Genomic DNA, 24,423 nt, shown 5'->3' with positions numbered 1-24,423 from the left:
TAAGTGATGTAGGAGTGACTAGGTGGTTCAGTGACCCTGGAGGCAGGAGAACTTGAGTTCAAATCTGGCCTCATACATTTAATACTCACTAGCCATGAGACCTTGGGCAGGTCATTTAACACCAGTTGCCCTGCCTTACTCCCTCTGAAAAGCAAACACAGAAAACAAACAAAAAAAAAGAATAAGTGACATATCTATGGCCAATCAGGAATTTAGTAATTGATCTGGTATCTAAAAATTCCAAATCAAAAGCTCTTTCTACTATACCTTCTAAACCATCAATCACATGATGTTTAATAAGAGAAAATGGTGAATTCAATACTATATAACAAGAGGAAATATGTTTAAAATTCATTATAAAAGACAATACAGTTAATTTTTTTTGATAGTGATAAATGCTTAGAATCAGGGGAAGAGGACTATGCTGAGTGTGAGAACATCCAGGTACTACAAATAGCTAGGAAAAAGTATTTACCATCTCTCTGATTTCATTTCCACACTGACAAGCAAAGTAATTTGTCTATATTGTGAAAATTCTGTCCAGATCTAATATTTAAGATTATTTTATATAAATGATGTTTTGGCATTTATTCCATTGCAGTTTTTAATTTTGGTGATGAGTATGATACAAAGTTAGAATTTCCAAGTCCCTTATTTACCAATGACATTCTCTAGCTTTGGAAATCCAAAGTGGACGAAGCATGCTTATTACCCAAATTGAAACTTTCTCTTGTATGATGATCAGTCCATTGAATTAGTCCATAAGTATATTACTTTTGAAAGGTGCTGAAGATAGACACTAAGCTGTCTTGAACTGAATAGAAGATAATTATTGGACTTGATTTCCTTTGTGAAATTTTGCTATGATTTGAATTATCCCATGCCTCTTGCTACCACAAAACACAATTTTTTCAACATTTTTTAGAGCTATGAGATGAAGTGGATAGAGAACTATGCCTGGAGTCAGGAAGACGTGAGTTCAAATTTAGCCTCAGACACCTATTAGTTTTATGAGTTGTGTATGTCCTAAAATCTGTCTGCCTCATTTTCCTCAAGTGTAAAATGGTAACAATAATAATTCCCATCTCCCAGAGTTGTGAAGATCAAATGAGATAATATTTACAAAGTATTTAACACAGTGCTTAATCAGAAATGCTTATTTTCAGGGGTGGAGTCAAGATGGTGGAACAGAAGCAGTAACTTTTCTAAGTTCCTCTGTGAATCCCTTCACTAAACTTTAAAAAGTGAATCAGAATGGATTTTAGAGTGACAGAATCACGGGGAAATGGAGCAGAATCCAGCCCAAGAAAGGGCCCACATGGGTCAGGGCAGGGGGAGCACGGAGCACACAGGGGCTCTACCAGCAAAGACTACAGAGCAGACTACAGCCTAGTGAGAAGGAGATCCAGCCAGCAGACTCACCCATCCCAAGGGTGATTTGTAGCCATTTCACCACAGGATGGAAGATCTCTCAGAGGTGGGTAAGAGAAAGTGCAGGGCCTGCAGCAGAGACAGCAGCTTCTCCTGGGGCTATCAGCCCACAGCCTGGAAGGTTAAAAATCACCTACCTGATTTTCCAGAAGCCAAGATGGTAAAATAAACTCTAGTTTCTCCTATTCCCCCTCCTGACCTAGAAAACCCAGAGATAAATGTCCCACTGAAAGTAAAATCCTGAAATAGGGGAAATAGCCTCAGGCTTAGGAGTCATGGAGAAAGGGTGTAATTGAAGCAGTAAGGAGTCTGAAGTGAAGGGCAGGAGAGGACCCAACAAGCCCCACCTCACCTGACCAGTAAGAGCTCCTGAACATCAGGGTGGTGAAGCCAACCAGCACTAACAAAAAAAACCCAGGTGGACCTTAACACAACCAGGGGACTCTGCAGACACCAGCACTGCCAGCTGCCAGCTGTTGAGCCTGCCTGAGCTGTAGCCTAGGGGCATAGAGGCAGAAATCTAAAGCATCCAACTCTGTGAGCCTCAGGATTACTAAGGGGAAACACTGAGAATCCTGGCCTTGGCCTCATTCTACACACCCAGAGGCTATAGCACACAAAGCCAATAACCAGGCCTTTAGTTCCCAGCCTGAGAAATTAGGAAATAGGAAATCAAAATGTAAAAGAAGGAAAATGAGAATGAGAAGGGAAAGGCAAGAAAATCAATCAGAGCTTATTATACTGAGCAAGAACAACCAAATACAGAGGACAACATGGACTCTATACTCACACCTGAGACCACAAAAGGAAATATGAACTAGTCTCCTGCCCAAAAAGCATTCTTGGAGGAGGTCAAGAAGGATTTTAAAAGCCAAATTAGAGAGATAAAACATAAATTTAAATCTACAGTGACAAAATTGGAAAAAAAAATCTCACTGAAGAAAACAAATCCTTAAAAAGTAAAATTTGTGAACTGGGGCAGGAGGTTCAATATCTAACTGGAGAAAATACCTTCCTAAAAAAGGACCTTCAAAAACTAACCAAAGAAAATAATTCACTAAAAATTAGAATCAGACAAATGGAAGCTAAGGACTCTATGATGCACCAAGAGTCAATCAAGCAAAACATAAAGATTGAAAAATTAGAAGAAAATGTAAAATATCTCACTGGGAAAAAAAAACTAACCCAGAGAACAGATCCAGGAAAGATAACATAAAAATTACTGGTCTACTGGAAAGCTATGATGAAAAATCAGCCTAGACAACATCCTCCAAGAGATTGTCAAAGAAAATTGTCCTGAAGTCCTAGAATCAGAATGTAAAATACTTATTGAAAGAAGTCAGCAGACTCCTCCTGAAAGAGATCCCAAATTGAAAACTCCAAGAAATATAGTAGCCAAATTCCAGAATTACAAGGTCAAGGAGAAAATACTGCTAGCAGCCTAAAAGAAACAATTCAAATATTGTGGAACTACAGTCAGGATTACACAGGACATAGGAGCTTCTACATTAAAAGACAGGAGGAATTGGAATTTGATATTTTGTAAAGCAAAAGAGCTAGGACTGCAACCAAGGATCAACTACTTGGCAAAACTGAGATGCAAGGAGATGGTCATTTAATGAAATAAGGGATTCCAGACTTTCCTGATGAAAAAGTCAGATCTCGATGGAAAATTTGATCTCAAATTACAAGATTCAAGAAAGCCATAAAAAGGTAAACAGGTAAAACACAAACTCTCAAACACACACACATGTACCCTCGTGCACACATACACATAACTTGGGATGCAATAAGCGCAAACTGTTTGCATCCCTGTATGAGAAGCAGATACCTGTCAATATTGAAATTTATATGATTATCATGACATTTAAAAGGAATATACATAGATAGAGAATGTGGGTATAAATGAACTAATCTGATGATAAAAAAAAACTTTTTAAGGGGTTCAAAGGGACAGTAATGGGATAAAAGGAAAGGATGAGGCAGAAAGAGATAAATTATGCCATATGTAGAGGCATTAAAACACACGATAGCAGAGGGGGAGGAGAGAGGAAGATCAACATCATTTGACCATTATTCTCATTGGTTCAGGTTCAAAGAGGTATCAACATAATCAGTTAAGTTTAAGATTTTAACGTGAAAAGACAAAAGCTCATTATAATAGAGGGAAAAGAGGGAGGAAGAGGAGCAATGTATGAAATTTACACTCACTGGTTTGGGGTCAAACAGGGAATAATACACTCTGATAAGTATAAAAATCCATTGTGCCCTATAGGCAGTAGGAAGGGTAAAGGGGGAATATGAAGGGAGCCGGGTTACAAGAGAGGGAAATAGTAGTAAGGGGAAAGGGTGGGTAAAGAAAGGGGGGTCACAGGGAGGGAATATTGAGTGAGGTGGTGGTCACAAGGAAAACCCTTAAGGAGGGGAAGGGAGAAGGAAGAAACAAAAAGAGTAGAGAAAATAGGATGGAGGGAAAGACACAGAAAGTAATCATTACTGTGAATGTGAATGGAATGAACTCTCCCATAAAACAGGTGGAGAGGAGAATGGATTAAAAACCATAATCCTATGATATGCTGTCCACAAGAAACACATTTGAAACAAGGGGATATGCACAGGGTAAATGTAAAAGGCTAGAGCAGAATATATTATGATTCAGCTAAAGTAAAAAAAAAAAAGCAGGGGTAGCAATTGTTATCTCAGATAAAGCAAAAGCAAAAATAGATCTAATTAAAAGAGATAAGGAAGGAAACTATATCCTGCTAAAAGGCACCATAAAGAATGAAGCAGTATCATTACTTAACATCTATGCACCAAGTGGTATAGCATCCAAATTCCTGGGGAGAAGTTAAGGGAATTAGATGAAGAAATAGATAGCAAAACTATACTAGTGGGGGACCTTAATTTCCCCCTCTCTGGACTTGATAAGTCTAACCTCAAAACAAACAATAAAGAAGTTAAGGAGGTGAATAGAATTTTAGAGAGACTGGATATGATAGATCTCTGGAGAAAAGTGAATGGGGATAAAAAGGAATATACCTTCTTCTCAGTGGTACATGGCACATACACAAAAACTGACCATGTACTAGGACATAAAACATCACAACAGTGTACAAAGGCAGAAATATTAAATGCATCATTCTCAGATCATGATGCAATAAAGGGCCATGGAAAGATAGACAAAAACTAAATGGAAACTAAACAATTTAATCCTAAAGAATGAGTGGATCAAACAATAAATCACAGAAAAAATCAGTAAATTCATTCAAGAGAATGACAATAATGAGACAACATACCAAAACTTGTAGGATGCACCAAAGGCAGTTCTTAGGGGAAGTTTTATATCCCTGAGTGCATACATGAATAAATGAGAGAAAATGGAAGTCAATGAATTGGGCATGCAATTGAATAAGCTAGAAAAAGAACAGATTGAAAATCTGCAATTAAATACTAAATTAGAAATATTGAAAACCAAAGGAGAGATTAATAAAATTGAAATTAAGAAAACTATTGAAATAATAAATAAATCTAAGAGCTGGTTTTATGAAAAAACCAATAAAATTGATAGACCCTTAGTCATTATGACAAAAAAAGAAAGAAGAAAACCAAATTATGAATATCAAAAATGAAAGGGGTGAATCTACCTCCAACGAAGAAGAAATTAAAACAATAATTAAGAATTATTTTGTTAAATTTTATACACATAAATTTGACAACCTTAGGGAAATGTACGACTATTTACAAATATATAAATTTCCCAGATTAATTGAAGAGGAAGTAAATTACTTAAATAACCCTATCTCAGAAAAAGAAATCAAACAAGCCATCAGTGAACTCCCTAGGAAAAAATCTCCAGGTCAGATGGATTTACTAGCGAATTCTATCAAACATTTAAAGAACAATTGATTCCAGTACTCTACAAACTATCTGTGAAAATTAGTGAAGGAGTCCTACCAAATTATTTTTATGGCACAAATATGGTACTGATACCTAAATCAGGAAGAGATAAAACTGAGAAAGAAAATTATAGACCTATCTCCCTCATGAATGTAGATGCAAAAATTTTACATAAAATATTAGCAAAAAGACTACAGCAACTTATCACAAGAATAATACATTTTGTTCACGTGGGGTTTATTCCAGGAATGGAAGGATGGTTAAATATTAGGGAAACCATCAGTATAATTGATCACATCAACAATAAAACTAGCAGAAAGCACATGATTAGCTGAGTAGATGCAGAAAAGGCTTGTGACAAAATACAACAACCCTTCCTATTAAAAACACTAGAAAGTATAGAAATAAATGGAGTCTTCCTTAAAATAATAGGTAGCATCTATTTAAAGCCACCAGCAAGTATTATATGTAATAAGGATAAGCAAGAAGAATTTCCAATAAGATCAGGGGTAAAACAAAGGTATCCACTATGGTATCACCCCTCTTATTCAATCTCATAATAGAAATGTTAGCAGTAGCAATTAGAGAAGAAAAACATATCAAAGGAATCAAATTAGGTAAAGAAGAGACCAAGCTATCACTCGTTGCAGATGATATGATGATATACTTAGAGTATCCTAGAGAATCAAGTAAAAAACTACTTAAGACAATAAGTAAATTTGGCAAAGTTACAAGATATAAAATAAACTCACATAAATTCTCAGCATTCCTGTATATTTCTAATGAAATTCAACAGCAAGAGATAGAAAGAGAAATCCCATTTAAAGTTACTATAGATATTGTAAAATATTTGGGAATCTACCTTCCAAAACTAACCCACGACTTGTATGAACACAACTACAAAACACTGTATGAACACACGAATGAAATCAGATCTAACTAATTGGAAAAACGTCAATTGCTCATGGCTGGGTAGAGCTAATATAATAAAAATGATAATTTTACCAATCAATTTACAAAAAAAAAAATTACTTTATAGAGTTAGAAAAAATAGTAACAAAATTCATTTGGAAGAACAAAAAGTCCAGAATATCAATGAAATTAATGAAAAAGAAATGCTAAGGAAGGCGGCCTAGCTATGCCAGATTTAAATCTGTACTATAAACCAGCAGTCATCGAAACTACTTGGTACTGGCTGAGGAATAGAGTAGTGAATCAATGGAATCGATTGGGTACACCAGACTCAGAAGTCAATGAGTATAGTAATCTGATGTTTGATAAAAGGAAAGATCCCAGTTTTGGGGATAAGAACTCACTATTTGACAAAAACTTCTGGGAAAACTGGAATACAGCATGGCAGAAACTGGGTATAGACCATTGTCTAAGACTGTACACCAAAATAAAGTTTAAATGGGTGTAATGGGAATGTAAATTTCAAGATCTTCCCTGCCCCTAGGCTAAAGTGCACCTGGAGCCTTGGGTGAGAGGCTTGTTTTTCAGTAGATGCTTCTTGATTGGACAGTGAGTCAATAAGGTTGTTACATTCTCTGAGCCAGGACAAGGCTATATAAGCCCTGATGTGTAGCTTTGTTTTGGGGCTCACTTTGAGAAGTGTTCTGTGATTTGATATGGATTATGGGAAGCTGTTGTCCAGAGGCCCCCGGCTTTGAAAAACCCAGATGTTGATTGGGTATGGATGTAATGGTTGGACAGTTTGGAAATCTGTCTACTTGATGTGTTTCTCTGTCTTGATAATTCTGTCTGTATACTTTGAAGTTTGGGGTGCTGACCTCTTTCCCCTGAACTAGGTAAATGATACATCTATGACTGATCAAAGTAAGCTTGTTAACCCATTTTGAGTTGCTTTCCTTTATCAAAGCAGATTCAAGAACCTGTGTGAGTAGCCACCCTAGGGATGCCAGGGTACTTGCTGCTACAAAATGGCATCACGAACAGGATCTGCAGACTAAAAGGAAAGTATGGGGACTGGGATAATTGTTTGTTTCCCAGTTGTGGTAGCTGTGACTCTGTGGAGCTGTGGAGGAGGAGAGAAGAATGGCCTGCATGCAGACTTCGCTGAGCTGAGAGCAGGAAGGGTGAGCTGCCTGCATTGGGACCTGGGCAGAAGCCAGGAGTGTCTGCCACCTGCGGGAGGAGAAGGAATCCAGGATTTCAGATAAGAACTCACTATTTGACAAAAACTTCTGGGAAAACTGGAATACATCATGGCAGAAACTGGGTATAGACCATTGTCTAAGACCATACACCAAAATCAAGTTTAAATGGGTACATGATCTAGATATAAATACCTAAATACTGTATAAATAAGTAGATACTGTAGGCAATCTGGGAAAGCAAGGAATAGTTTACCTCTCAGATTTATGGAGAGGGAAAGACTTCACGACCAAACAAGAATTAGAGAGCATTATAAAATTCAAAATGGATAATTTTCATTACATTAAATTGAAAAGCTTCTGTACAAACAAAGCCAATGTAACCAAGATTAAGAGGGAAGTGGAAAATTGGGAAAGAATTTTTACAACCAATGTCTCTGATAAAGGTCTCATTTCTAAAATATACAGAGAATTGAGTTAAATTTATATGAATACTTGTCATTCCCCAATTGATAAATGGTCAAAGGATATGAACAGGCAATTTTCAGAAGAAGAAATCAAAGATATCTATAAGCATATGAAAACATGCTCTAAATTACTATTGATTCAAGAAATGCATATCAAAACAATTCTGAGGTACCACATCTCACTGGTCAGATTGGCTAAGATGACAAAACAGGAAAATGACAAATGCTGGAGAGGATCTGGACAAATTGGAACACTAATGCATTGCTGGTGGAGCTGTGAACTGATTCAACCATTCTGGAGAGCAATTTGGAACTATGCCCAAAGATCTATAAATAATTTCATACCCTTTGACCCAGCAATACCACTTCTAGGGTTGTATGCCAAAGACATCATAGAAGTGGGAGGAAGACCCATATGTACAAAAATATCCTTTTTTGAGGTGGCAAACAATTGGAAATTAAGGGGATGCCCATCAATTGGGGAATGGCTGAACAACTTGTGGTATATGAATGTAATGGAATACTATTGTGCTATAAGAAACGAGGAGCAGATGGACTTCATATTAACCTGGAAAGGCTTTTACAAATTGATGCTAAGTGAGAAGAGCAGAACCAGTAGAAATTTGTACACAATTACAGATACAATGTATGTGTGATGACCAACTTTGATAGACCGGACTCTTCTCAGCAATACAAGGTTATAAGTCAACTACAAAAGACTCATGCTGGAGAGAGATGTCTACATGCAGAGAAAGAACTAGAAAGAACAGAGTTTGAATGCAGATTGAAGCAAACTACCTGCTCTCTTTCTTTTTCTTGTTTGGTTTTGTTTCTTCTTTCACATTGTTCATTCCATTCATTACAATCCTTCTTTATAACCTGACTAATGTCTAATGTGAAAGTATTTGCAGATCCTTTAATTAATTGTATGCTGCCATGACGGGTGGAGGGGGCAGGGGAGGGACTGGGCAAAAATTTAAAACTCAAGGAATTGTGGAACTGAATCTTGTAAACTAAAAGCAAACAAAGAAATTAACAAAAACCAAAAATTTTTTTAAAGAAAAAAATAAAGAAATGTTTATTGTCTTTCTTCTGGTGATACATTTCTGTGAACTAGAAAACATGATATGCTATTAAAAGAATGACAATTTTAGGTGACTGGAAGGACATTAAAAAGATACACATGAATAGTAAAAGCAGATTGCAAATGATATCACTGATGATTTGCATGCAAATCATGCAGTCACCATATCAGTCCACAGGCACTTTTTAAGTGTTTGCTCTATGCCAGGTATTATGGTGAAGATAGAAGGAAAGCCAAAATTTTGTCCCTACCTCCCAGTAGTACAGTTCTAAGGAGGGAGATAATATTAAATAAATAGGTAAATACAAGGTGTGTATATATATATATATATATATATGAATAATGAAGGTAACATAAAAGCAGAGGGCATTGGTACCTGGGATAACTAGAGAAGGCCTCCTTAAGAAGGTATCATTTCATCTTAAACTGAAGAAACTAGGGAAATGAGGTTATAGAAGTGATGTAGAGAAGACATTGTGTTTGCACCTGTGCAAAGTAAAAATAATAAATAAAATTTAAAAAACAACAACAAGAGATAGAATGTCATATTTGAGAAACTGAATGTAGTTTAGGAGCTAGATCATATGCATTGTGGCAGGGTATAAAGTCTAAGAAGTCTGGAAAGAGAGGAAGTAGCAACATTATGAAGAGCTAAAAAAGCTAGAATGTGGAATTTATATTTGATGTTGGAGATTATAATGAACCACTGAAGTTCAATGAGCAGAGGATTTAAATAGTCACACCTACATTTTAGAAAAATAAAATCATCTTAGCACCTTAATGGATGAAAAGTCAAGCACTAGCCACTTTCCAGAGGATAGCTGATGTGAACAGCTTTTAAGGTTCTGGTTACACAGTATAGTGAACACTCTATTTGTTCCATAAGAAATCAGAGCAAATCATTCACAGTAAATCAAGTATAGCATTCACAATGTTACAGCTTATCACAGAAAATCAAAATATAGCATTCACAACAGCTTATCACAGAAAATAGCCACATAGTTTTCACCAGAGTGGTCACAAAGTTTTGAACAAAGAACAATCATTTAGTAACTCAACCACTCAATTATCTCAATCATTCAATTGTCCTTAAGGAGGTTTGCCTACTTAGGGGACACAAAGTACAATAGCCAAAGTTCTTCACTCATGGGGACATGCTAAGTTAACTCCGTCACTTTTTCAGGTATATTCACTATTCAATCATCAAAAAAAATACACCAGCCCTCCACCTCTAGCTCACTAGTAAATTACAATTTCTCATTCAGTACACAGTATCCAAGTAAAGTCTTCTTTCAGCTTGACTCGGGGTGGTCTCTCAGATTCCCTGGATCCCCTTCCATGGTCCCAGATCCTACCTGTATTCACCAAACTGTCACCTGAATTCAAAGGCAGACAGCTCCCAGGTCCTTGTCCAGTTCTCTGAGCACTTCCTGTTCCATGCTGAAGCTCATAGCTTTCAATCCACCTTATAACCTTAACAGTGTCTGTTCCTGAGAAGTCAAGGTTCAAGAAAACCACAAAAAAGGTTCATGCAAAGTAACAGCCTCACAGTCATGCTTTTTCTGCCTTTAGCAGCTCTGACTAGCCCTCAGAAATCCTCAGCAGTTCTGAGCCATCCTCAGACTCAGAAGAAGTTTCAGCTGGTTCCCAGAATCAAAATCACTTCACCCAGGTTCCCAAAATCAAAATCATTCTCTCCAGCCTAGGGGGCCTTTCCTCTTCAACCTCCCTGGCAGCAGCAGCTTCTGTTTCCATGAAGCTTACTCCAAGAAGATCTGTCTGACCCATCAGGGACTTCTTATATACACACATGGCATTAGCTCCTTCCCGTTTCAGCCAAACCCTTCCTGTTATGTCAGCAACAGGGGTTCATACCATCTGTTTCTTTAACAGAGGCTTGATTAATTACTAAGTGCTAAGTACCTGTTACCTTTGCCAATACAAAGGGATCTTCAAATTCATATTATATTACCATTACAATGGATCACATTTTAGAGTGGAGATAGACTTGAGGCAGGGAGAACCACTAGAAAGTTATTGATATAATACAGAAATTGATGAGTCCCTGTGCCTAAATGGTGGCTACAAGTAGATGAAAGGGGTATATACAAGAGATATGAAGAAACAACAATGTATCACCACATATTGTATTTGTATGGTAAATGAAAGTGGAATCATCAAGGATAGCTTTATCTATATCAGTATTTGTTGACATCTTTAGCAATATTGTTAAGTATATATACAGATACTATATACATGTATGCTATATTAGGAATTGAAGGTGAGCTGATCATGTACAAGAGCAAGGGATTACACATAGGTAGCTCAAGTATGGCACTGTTGCCTAGGAAGGATTCAAAGAATTTTAAAAAGGCCAAGAATTATTAGTTTCCAAACATTTTCCTTTCTGAATTTTTAATAGCTTAAAGATAATTCCCTTCCATAGAATCTTGACATAATGTGAATATGGATACACTAAGAATCAAATTAAAATTATTATTTCTTGTATTTTTGAAATTAGTGATTATTGATTTCTTGACAACTTATTTGGATTTCTTGTCCTCCATAATCATCTGTTGAGCCCCTGTTTCTTTTTCCTATATGCTTCTGGAAATAAGTAATTAGTAGGAATGGGGATACAATGAGATAGGCTTCCTCCACCTATAGGGGAAAGACTTTTTGTTCCTTATTAAGCAATAATAGTAGAGGAAAAGTTTACAAGAGGAGATGTTGATCCACTGACAACCCATGAACAATTTTTGCTTATAAAGTTGAGCTGAATTGATTTCCTGGCAGCCAATCTGTTTGCATAATTTACTATAATTTGAATTTATATAATGAATTTTACTTTTAGAGGTACATTACATATATCATCTCCTTTGGTCCTCATGAGTTTTCATTTGCAAATTTACACATTATACACATTTATATTTTTTTGGCATCACCACACAAAATTTTCACAAATAAAGCATTTTGATTTTTAATTAAAAAAGCAAATAATTTTCATTGGTTTTCTTATCCTGTTTCTCTTCTACTCACATTATTCCCTCCTATTTGATTATTCCATGATTTTTGCATATATAGACCAGCATTATTTGCTTGCCCTTAATCCCCCAAACTTCAAGAATCTTAGTCCTCTTTCTTTTTTTCCTTTAAATATAATTGCACATATAATTTCTTTATATCAGTGATCTTTTTTTGTTCTCCCATAAATCTTGTATATTGTTTCAAGTTATGTCTGGTTTCTCAAATTTGCCCTTAAGGTAGAAAGTCAGTCTCAAAATAAACTCCATATCAAAAGTTGAGCTTGGGGGTCAACTCTAGATAGACCTTTCATTACAGAATCAGCATCCAAATAATGCTCTTACTATACATTTATCCCTTACCAGAAAACTAATGCCCTCTTCATTGGGGGGATCATTTATGACCATGGCACAAATAACAGTCAAGGGATTAAAATTTTAAAAATACACTTTCTTGAATTTTCTTCCTCTTGTATACTCAAGAAGGAATGTAAAGCAATTTCTATGTTAGTAGCATATACTGGGACTCCTAGCTTCTGTGCCCTTTTAAAACACTGTAGCCTTACCACATTCTGACTCTTGTTTCTTTAATAACACAATGGCACCAAAGTGTTACCAAACTAATTGTGCCCCAGTAACTGTTGCCCTTCATTATACTTTTAAATATCTTAGATAATATATGCCTTTGGGTCAACAACACAATTCCCTGCAATGGACTTCACTTGGTCCCTGCTCGTGGTATGCTAATGATTGTGCTAACACAAGAAGTTTTTCCAATCTGACACATTTAGGAATTATAATGCTGCATTTATTTCCTACCATATCCCACTCTATGAAAGGTTCTGAATTTCTTATCATTATTATGAATGCAAGATACTCACACTTTCCTAAATTATCAAAGTTTGGGATTTCACCCAATACCTAGCAAATTTGCAAACATGGAGGGGGTGGGGAAAATCAGCACTAACACATTTGTGTTGTAGAGCTGTAATTTAATACAAATGTCTTGGAAAGTAATTTGGCATTATGAAAATAAAGCAACTCCACTGTTAGGGATATGCACTGAGGAAATCAGTGAACAAAATGAATGTTTATATACTATAAAAATGTTTAGAGAGACATTTTTTGACATAACAACAAATTGGAAGTAAAGTATAATTGAAACATACCTTAAAAATGGCACCTGCATATAATGGAATATTATGATGCTGTAAGAAATGAAAATGATGATGAAGGAGAAATATTAAAAAAAAAACCTTTAATGACCTGAATCAAAGTAAAATAAGCCAAGCCAAGAAAACCATATACACAAGGACTGAAACAGTTTCAAATAAGAGGACCATGACCAGAAAACAATTGAAGGTAAATATTGTGAAATTACCTTTTTTTTGTTTGCTTTCTGGAGAGCAATTGGGGTTAAGTGACTTGCCTGAGGCCACATGGCTAGTAAGTGTTAAGTGTTTGAGGTCAAATTTGAACTCAGGTCCTCCTGACTCCAGGGCTAGGACACTGTTTACTGTGCCACCTAGCCGCCCCAAGTAAAATTACATTTTTAAAAGTTTGGTTCCAAAGAAATGAGAAAACACTCCAAACCCCACCCACTTTTTTTTTGTTTTTACATATAGAGTGTGTATTATTATGGGAAATGTTTCATAGACATTGAATATTAAAGGTCAGAATTTTTGAGGCACTGATCAGTTTTCCTCAACTTCTTATTTTAATCTAAAATAATGTTTAAAGGTACAGCATTATAGAAGTAGGATAGGGGAGAATTTAAGCAATACCAAATTGAAAAGAATAAATAAAATATTAAAATAAATATACTTTCAATATTTAAATTTTTTTTTCTTTCCCATAGTGTATATGACAAGGTAACTTGCTTATTTCCTCTATTCATTTGTATGCACTAGTGAAAGAGAGTCTCAAACCCATATTAGATGTGTCTAATATAATTCATACCACCTAGACAAATAGGGATACTAAATGATTTCCAGGTCTCACGTGCAATTTATTGCCCTTATATTTATAAATTTCATTCTTCATATACATAATATAAACATTCTTTTTACCCTGGGATATAAATTAGGAGATAGTTTAACAGAGGTAGATTTAAAACTAAAAGGCCTCGGTTTCAAATATGGGCTTTGTTGCCAAAGGAATATCTTAACTTCTCTGATATTTTTTCATATTGATATTATTTTCATATTCATGTTGTCATTGTTAACTACTTTGTAAAATATGTCTTAAAAATGGTTATAACTCTTTTTTCAAAAAAACTTGAATTCTATGAAAGTTAGAATGGATGGGCCAAACAGATAGCAATGACTCCATGCCACAACATAAAAATTAAAAACAGAATCAAAATTTGAAAGAAACAGAAGAAAATGTAAGTCATATGCTATCAGGTAGGTAGGAGGTAGAGTGGAAGAGTTGGTTTTGTAGTCTGGAAGACAAATTTGAATTTGCCTTAGACATTAGCTATGTCAGCCCGTGCAAGCACTTAACCAATCTTAGCATTTGCAAAATGGAGTAAATATTACCGGCTACACGGGATTATGGCATAGATCAAATAATATCACCAATGTAAACCTTAAAGTGCAATATAAATCCTAGCTATTACTATAAAAACAGACAATGTATAAAACAGGGCAGAAATAATATAACAATCAGAGATTTTCCTAAAACTCATTGCAAAAATATGGAAAATCTGGGGTGGCTGGGTGGCGCAGTAAGTAAAAGCACTGGCCCCAGAGTTGGGAGGACACAGGATAGGTTCCAGCACCAGATATTTAACACCCACACAAAAAAACTAGCCATGTAACCTTGGGCAAGTTACTTAGCCCCAATTGCTTTTAAAAAAAATTTATTTTATTTTAAGCAATTGGGGTTAAGTAACTTGCTCAAGGTTACATGGCCAGGTTTTTCTGGGTGGGTGCTAAGTGTCTGAGCCTGGATTCTATCCCAGGTCATCCCAACTCTGGGGCTGGTGCTCTTACTTGCTATGCTACCTGGCCGCCCTGAAAATCACATTTTAAACATAGAAAAACTGATAAAAATCCACTCCTCAATTTCTGAATGCTCAACATTAGAACAACTGGGAATATCCTAGTAAAATTCTTTTATTCTAGGTTAAAGAAAAATTTTATAAATGGTCAAAAACAAAGATTTTAGATACCTAATTGCTACCAAACTGAAAAAAAAAATATTTTCTAGAACTAGAAAAAATAAAACAAAATTCACATGGAAGAACAAAAGTTCCAGAATATCAAAGGAATTAATGAAAAGAAAGGCAAGGGAAGATGTGCTAAATGTACCAAATCTAAAACTGTATTATAAAGCAGCAGTCATCAAAACTATTTGTTACTGGCGAAGAGAGAAGTAGATCAGTACAATAGGTTAGGTACACAAGACAATGACTACAGCAATTTACTGTTTGATAAACCCAAAGACCCCAGCTTCTGGGATAAGAACTCACTATTTGACAAAAATTACTGGGAAAAAAATAAGAAGAAAACCAAATTACAGTCACAAAAATGAAATGGGTGAAATCACCACCAATAAAGAGGAAATTAAAACCAAATTAGGAATTATTTTACCCAATTGTATGCCCATAAATTTGACAATCTTAGTGACATAGATGAATATTTACTAAAATATAAATGGCCCAGATTAACAGAAGAGGAAGTAAAATACTTAAATAATCTCATCTCAGAAAAAGAAATTGAACAAGCAATCAATGAACTACCAGGAAAAAAATCTCCAGGGCCAGATGGGTTTACAAGCAAATACTCTCAAACATTTAAAGAACAATTAATTCCAATACAATATAGACTATCTGGGAAAACTTATGTAGAAGGAGTCCTACCAAATTATTTTTACTATTCAAATATGGTGCTGATACCTAAACCAAGAAGAACAGAAGCAGAGAAAGAAAATTATAGACTTATTTCCCTAATGAATATAGATTCAAACATTTTAAATAAAATATTAGCAAGAAAGATTACAGAAACTTATCACAATAATGGTACATTTTGACCAGGCAGAATTTATACCAGGAAATGCAGGGTTTGTTCAATATTAGGAAAACTATCAGCATAACTGACCATATAAAAAAAAAACCTAACAGAAACCATATGTTTATCTCAATATATCCAGAAAAAGCTTTATACAAAATACAACTCAAATTCCTATTTAAAACACTAAAGGGCATAGGAATCAATGGAGTTTTCCTTAGCATAATAAGTAGCATCTACCTAAAATCTTCAGCAAGCATTATACATGATGGGGATAAGCTAGATGGATTTCCAATTAGATCAGGGGTGAAACAAGGATGTCCATTATCACCACTGTTATTCAATATGGTACTAGAAATATTTGCTTTAGTAATAAGGGGAAAAGAAATTGAAGGAATTAGAATAGGCAAAGAAGAACCTAAGTTGTCCTTTTTTACAAGTTATATGATGATATACTTAGGGAATCCTAGAGAATCAAGTAAAACCTACTTAAAATAATAAACAACTTTAGCAAAGTTGCAGGATATAAAATAAACCCACATAAACCACCAACATTTCTATATATCACTAAGAAATCCCAACAGCAAGAGGCAGAAAGAGAAATTCCATTTAAAGTGGCTGTAGACATTATAAAATATTTGGTAGACTACTTTCCAAAACAAATTCAGGAACTATATGAGCACAATTACAAAACACCTTTCACAGAAATAATGTCATATCTAAATAATTGAAAAAAGCAGCAGTTGCTCATGGGTAGGCTGAGTTAATGTAATAAAAAGTGACAATTCTACCTAAATTAATTTACTTATTCAGTGACATACCAATCAAAATACATAAAAATTATTTTATAGAGCTAGAAAAAAATAATATCAAAATTCATCTGGATTAAGAAAAGGTCCAGAATAACAAGGGAGTTAATGAAAAGAAGTCCTGGGGAAGGTGGCCTAGCCATACCAAATATTAAATTGTATTATAAAGTAGCAATCATCAAAACTACTTGGTACTAGCTAAGAAATATAGGGATATGGCAAAGAATTGGAAATTAAGGGGGCACCCATCAATTGGGGAATGGCTGAACAAGTTGTGGTATATGCATGTTATGGAATACTATTGTGCTGTAAGAAACAAGGAGCAGATGGACTTCATATTTACCTGGAGAGGCTTATGCAAACTGATGCTGAGTGAGAAGAGTAGAGCCAGGAGGAATTTGTACACAATTACAGACACAGCGTATGTGTGATGACCAACTTTGATAAACTGGACTCTTCTCCGCAATCCAGCATCATAGGTCAACCCCAAAAGGCTCACGATGGAGAGAGATGTCTACATCCAGAGAAAGAACTGAGTTTGATTTTTTTTCAATCAATTTCAATCAATTCCCAGATTGAAGGAAACTACCTGGTCTTTTTCTTTTTCTTGTTTGGTTCTGTTTACTCTTTCACATTGTTCATTCCATCTGATACAGTCCTTCTTTTAAACCTGACTAATGCCTAATGTGAAAGTATTTGTAGATATTATACTTGATTGTATGCCACAATGGGGGGGAGAGAAAATTTGAAATTCAAGGAATTCTGGTAATACATCTTGTAAACTAAAAGTAAACGAATTAATAAAGACCAAAAACCAAAGGAAAAAAAAAAAAGAAATATAGGGGTAGATCAATGGAATAGGTTAGGAACACAAGACAGAGTAGTCAATTATCATAGAAATCTACTGTTTGATAAACCCAATGACCCCAGCTTCTGGGATAAAATATCAGTTTAACAAAAATTGCTGGGAAAACTGGAAAATAGTATGACAGAAACTGGGCATAGACCAACAACTGACACTGTATAACAGAGTAAAATCCAAATGGGTACACAATCTAAAAATAAAGGCTGATACTACAAACAAATTAGGGGATTAAGGAATAGTTTATCTGACAGTTTTATGGAGAACGGAGGAATTCACAACCAAAATAGAGACAGAGAATATTACGAAGTTCAAAAAAGATAATTTTGATTACATTAACTTGAAAAGTTTGGGCACAAGCAAAGCCAATGTAACCAAGATTAGGAGGGAAGAAGAAAACTGGGGAAGAATTTTTACATCTAGTATCTCTGATAAAGGCCTCATTTCCTTTTTATTTTTTAAATTATTTTTAAAATAAATACCCCACTTACTGCCCTCCTTACTTTCTTATAGGGCATGATGTATTTCTATACCCTGCTGTCTGTATATCTCATTTCCTAGTTGCATGTAAAAACCTTTTTTTGACATTTGTTTTTAAAACTTTGAATTCCAGATTCTCTCCTTTCTCCCCACCTCGCCTATCCCCCACTGAGAAAACAAGCAATTCAATATAAGTTATACATGTGTAGTAATACAAAACATAGCTATATTTCCCTCAATACTATTCCACCCCCCCCCCCCGATTTATTCTATTTTCTCCTTTGATCCTGTCCCTTTTCAAAACTGTTTGCTTCTAACTACCCTGTCCCCCAATTTGCCCTCCCTTCTGTCATCCTCACTCTTATCCCCTTCCCCCCTTCATTCCTGTAGGGTTAGATACCCAATTCAGTATGTATGTTATTCCCTCCTTAAGCCAAATCCAATGTGAGTAAGGTTGACTCATTCCCTTGCAACTTCCTGCTCGTCCTCTCCATTATAACAACCTTCTCCTGCCTCCTTTATTTGTGATAATCCACCCCATTCTATCTCTCCCCCTCTCCTTCTCCCAATGTATTCCTTTCTCACCTCTTAATTTTATTTTTTTGATATACCTCCTCCTATACACCCTCCTATACATATATGTGTATATGTGTGTATATATATGTACATATATTTATATATGTACATTTTAATCCCTTCAACTATCCTCATACTGAGAAAACTGTCATGAGTTAGAAATATGGTCTTTCCATGCAGGAAAGTAAATAGTTCAACTTTAATAAGTTCTTTATGATTTCTCTTTCCTGTTTACCTTTCCATGCTTCTCTTGCTTCTTGTATATGAAAGTCAAACTTTCTGTTCAGCTATTTTCTGTTCAGCTCTTGTTTTTTCATCAAGAATGTTTGAAAGTCCTCTATTACATTGAATGACCAATCTTCCCCTGAAGTATTATACTCAGTTTTGCTGGGTAGATGATTCTTGGCTTTAATTCTAGCTCCTTTGATCTCTGGAATACCATATTCCAAGCCCTTTGATCCCTTAATGTAGAAGCCACTAGATCTTGTGTTATCTCGATTGTGTTTCCGCAATACTCAAATTGTTTCTTCATTACATATAGTATTTTCTCCTTGGCCTGGAAACTCTCAATTTGGCTATAATATTCCTACAAGTTTTCTTTTGGTGAAGTTTTTCAAGAGGTGATTGGTTAATTCTTTCAATTTCTATTTTGCCCTCTGGTTCTAAGATATCTGGGCAATTTTCCTTGAGAATTTCTTGAAAGATTATGTCAAGGCTCTTTTTTTGACCATGGCTTTGAGGTAGTCCAATAATTTTTAAATTGTCTCTCCTGGATCTGGATCTATTTTATAGCTCAGTGGTTTTTCCAGTGAGATATTTCACATTGCCTTCTATTTTTTCATTTGTTTGGATCTGTTAATAGTATCTTGATTTCTCATAAAGTCATTAGCTTCCATTTGCTCCAGTCTAATTTTGAAGGAATTGTTTTCTTCAGTTAGCTTTGGAAATTTCTTTTCCATCTGTCAAATTCTGCTTTTTAAGGCATTCTTCTCCTCATTGGCTTTTTGGACCTCTTTTGCATTTGAGTTAGTCTATTATTTAAGATGTTATTTTCTTCAGGCAGGCTGTTGACTCATTTCTCATAATATTCTTTCATCATTCTCACTTCTCTTCCTAATTTTCCCTTATTTTTCTTACTTGATTTTCAAAATCCTTCTTGAGCTCCTCCATGACCTGTGCCCAATTCATATTTTTCTTCAAGACTTTTGATGCAGGAGCTTTGACTTTTTTGTCTTCTTCTGGTTCTATATTTTGAACCTCTTTGTCTCAGAAAAAAATTCTGTGGTCTGATTTTGCTTCCTCTGTTTACTCATCTTGCCAGATAATTACTTGACTTTTGAACTCTTTACTATTATAGAAGTCTATTTCCAGAGCGGAGAGTGCCATGTCCCCAGTTTCTGGGATTTTATGCAGCTGTTATCAGAGTTCCTACCAGGAACCTGTCTCAGAACTGTGAGGAGGACTCTTTCTCCACCATCTCAACAAGTGTTGACATGCCAGCACTCTTTACCCCAGGACCCCCACCCAAGACTGTGGCCCAGATCTAAGTAGAGCAAAGAGAGAGAATCCTGCCTCAATGCCAGCAGAGAGATTCCTGCAAATGCCCTCTGGACAGTAACTTGGTTCCCCTACAATTTGTAAGCCTGGAGACAGAAACAACAGCAGGGTCAGCAGTTGCAGCCACAGTCACCTCTGCTACCCCAGGGGCCGGGGCTGGACAGCACTCTTATCTTACCCAGTTCCAACAAGGTTCCCCACTGATCTTTTACTTTCTCTTTGTCATTTATGGGATGAGAAGTCTGGAAACCTCCACAGCTGCCAGTGATTTACTTTCCTGAAGTCTCCCTTGGCCAGTCTGTGCCTTGGGTCTGGGCCATCTCAGGTCTGGGCTGGCACAAATCATGTGAGACTGCTCTCTGCTCCCAGCTTGGTGAAATAGACATTTCCTCTCTACTTGCCAGGCTGCCTTCAGCAGGAGATTTGTTTCTCTCTGTAACTCTGTCAGTTCTGTAGCCCTAAAATTTGTTTAGAGTCATATTTTACAGGTATTGGAGGTGGTTGGAGCAGGATCTCCAGCAAGTTCCTGCTTTAACTCCACCATTTTGGCTCTGCCCCAAGGACTCATTTCTAAAATAGAACTGAGAACTCAGTCAAATTTACAAGAGTACATGCCATTCTACAGTTGGTAAATGGTCAAAGGATATAAACAGGCAGTTTTCAGAGGAAGATATTAAAACTATCTCTAGTCATATGAAAAAATACTCTAAATCACTATTGATTAGAGAAATGCAAATCAAAACAACTCTGAAGTACCACATTATACCAATCAGATTGGCCAACATGACAAAACAGAAAAATGATAAATGTTGTAGAAGATGTGGGAAAGTTGGAACACTAATTCATTGTTGGTGGAGTTGTAAGCTTATCCAAACATTCTGCAGAGCAATTTGGAACTATGTCCAAAGGGCTATTAAAAATGTGCATACTTTTTAATCCAGCAATACTACCTCTAGGTCTATATCTGAAAGAGATCATAAAAATGGGAAAAGGACCCTCACGTACACAAATATTTATAGCAGTTCTTTTTTGTGGTGGCCAAGAACTGGAAGTCGACAGGTTGAACAAGTTGTGGTAAATGAATGTAATGGAATACTATTGTGTTATAAGAAATGGTGAACAACAGGTGGACTTCAGAAAAATCTGAAAAGACTTATATGAAATGATGCTGAGTGATGTGAGCAGATCCTGGAGAACATTATACACAGTAACAGCTACAGTGTGTGATGACTTATTTAGATAGACTTAGACCTTCTCAGCAATGCTAGGACCTAAAACAATTCCAAAGAATTGATGATAGAAAATGCTATCCCTGTCCAGAGAAAAAATTATGGAATTGGAATGCATAGAGAATCAGACTATTTTCTCTTTTGTTTTGTTTTTTCTTTCTCATGTTTTTTCCCATTCATTATAATTCTTCTAAGCAACATGATTATTGTGAAAATGTGTTTAATAGCAATGTATATGTAGAGCCCACATCAGATTGCATGCCATCTTGGGTAAGGAGTCAAAAGGGAGAAGAAAATTTAAAACTCATGGAAATTAATGTTGAAATTAAAAATAAATAAATTAACTAGTAAAAAAAAAGAAAACTGGAAAATAGTATGACAGAAACTGGACACAGACTAACATCTTACACCATATACCAAGATAAGATCAAAATAGGTACATGATTTAAACATATAGGGTGATCTCATAAGCACATTCAGAGAGCAAGAAATAATTTACCTGTCAGATCTAGGGAGAAGGGAAGAATTTATGAAAAAACAAGCAAGAGAGATGAAATTATGAAATGCCAAATGGATAATTTTGACTAAACTAAATTTAGGGGGCTTTGTACAAACAAAGCCAATTCACCCAAGATTAGAAGGGAAGCAATAATCTGGGAAACAATTTTTATAGCAAATGTGTCTGATAATGGCCTATTCTCCAAAATATGTAGTAAATTGAGCCAAATATCTAAGAATACAAGTCATTCCCCAATTGATAAATGATCAAAGGATATGAATAGACAGTTTTCAGAGGAATAAATTAAAGCTCTCTATAGTCATATAAATACTTAAATCAGTATTAATAAGAGAAATACAAATTAAAACAACTTTGGGGTACCATTTAATTAATATTAGATTGGCTAATATGACAGAAAAGGAACATAATAAATATTGGAGATGTGGGAAAATTAGAACACTAATGTATTGTTGGTGGAGTTGTGAACTGATCCAACCATTTTGGAGAGCAATTTGGAATTATGTCCAAAGAACTATTAAACTGTGTGCAACCTTTGATTCAGCAATACCCCTGTTAGGTCTGTATTTGAAAGAGATCATGGAAAATGGGAAAGGACCAATATGTACAAAAATATTTATAACAACTCTTTTTTTGTTGGCCAAAAATTGGAAATTGAGGGGATTCTCATCGATTGGAGAATGGTTGAAAAAGTTGTGCTATATAAATGTACTCTTGTTCTATAAGAAATGATGAGCAGGCAGTTAAAAAAAAAAAGAAAAACAGACTTACATGAACTGATACTGAGTGAAATGAGAAGAACCAAGAGAACACTGTACATAGTAACAACAACCTTATGTTATGATCAACTTTAATAGACTTAGGACTTGTCAGCAATATAATTATCTAAAACAATTCCAAAAGAGTCATGATGGAAAATGCTATCAACATTCAGAGAAATAAATACAGAGTTTGAATGCAGATCGAAGCATACTATTTTGTCTCTCTCTCTCTCTCTCTCTCTCTCTCTCTCTCTCTCTCTCTCTGTCTGTCTCTGTCTGTCTGTCTGTCTCTCTCTTTTCTTTCTTGTGGTTTTCCCTCTTGTTCTGATTCTTCCTTCACAACATGACTAATGGGAAAATATCTCTAATAGGATTGTACATGCAAAACCAATATCAGATTGCATACTATCTTGTGGAAGGGGGAAAGGGATGGAGGGAGAAAAAAACTGAAACTCAAAATCATAAGATGAATGTTGAAAACTATTTTACATGTAATTAAAAATAAAATACTCTTAAGTGGGAAAAATAAAAAATAATAATAAAGAGTGAGTGCTAAGAAGATGCTTTGAAATGCAAACAGCAATCAAGAGAAATATAGAATCATAAATATAAATAAGTTGGAAAGGACTATGTGATGACAAAACATTTATATAATTATGGGGAGAAGGATAGAGTACAATCTCAGAGCACTAATGTTTTAAAAATCATATAGGAAATCAATAAAAGCAAAGAGCCTACATGTAGTTTTGCTCTATTTTGGTGGTCTTAGACAAAAGAAATGTAGTAAAGATAGAAGTTAGAGGAGGGGTAGAAAATGCACCATCTGAAAAAATAAGGGCACATGATGTAAGGAGCATGAAGTCTAAAGGAAAAGATTGTATAAATGGGCATTTTCTGAACCTCACTTTCATCAGAATATGATTTAAGTAGTTTAAACACACATACACACACTCAAAGGGTTTGGTACAGAATTGCATTAATCTCAATGAGGAAACAGTTGGACTGGGAGAGGGAAAAGGGTGGTTTAAGAAGTAAGTTTGGAGGTGAAAGGGTAGTCATAATTAAAGCAAACTCCAACTTCAAAGGGAAGACATGAAAGAAAGATTAAAAGGAAAGATAGATTAAATCCCATTATTGGGGTGTAGCAAAGGGAAGTAAAGAGGGTAACTGAACAGAAAGAGATTGCTTCAATTATAGTTGCCAATTGTTAGGCAAACTATTCTTTCACCACCTTCATTTCTGTGTACGTAGTGAGGCAGTGGCAAAGTGAAGAAAAAGAAAAAGAGAACTGGATGAATAGAAATATACAATTAATATCATTACAATGAACACAAATGGCATATGATTCAAAAATGGAAGATGATAGTAAACAGAATCAATAACCAGGCCTTGCAAAGGAATCATTGATCAATGGATCAGTGTTTTTGTTTTCTTTTTTTCCGCAAGTCCATAAAGTTATTTCTTCAACAGGACTATGGAGAATATGCTTGATTGATTTCATCTTGTTTTCTCCAAATTCCTTTTCCTCTTCCTTCTCCTCCTCCTCCTCTCTCTATTTCTTCTTCTTCTTCTTCTTCTTCTTCTTCTTCTTCTTCTTCTTCTT

The sequence above is a fragment of the Petaurus breviceps genome, unplaced genomic scaffold, assembly GCF_028583685.1.
Source record: "Petaurus breviceps papuanus isolate PSGF00001 unplaced genomic scaffold, PetGlider_PUasm1.0 90686, whole genome shotgun sequence".
In the NCBI taxonomy this organism is placed as follows: domain Eukaryota; kingdom Metazoa; phylum Chordata; class Mammalia; order Diprotodontia; family Petauridae; genus Petaurus; species Petaurus breviceps.
The sequence above is the reverse complement of the archived record's forward strand: the minus strand, read 5'-3'. Positions refer to the sequence as shown.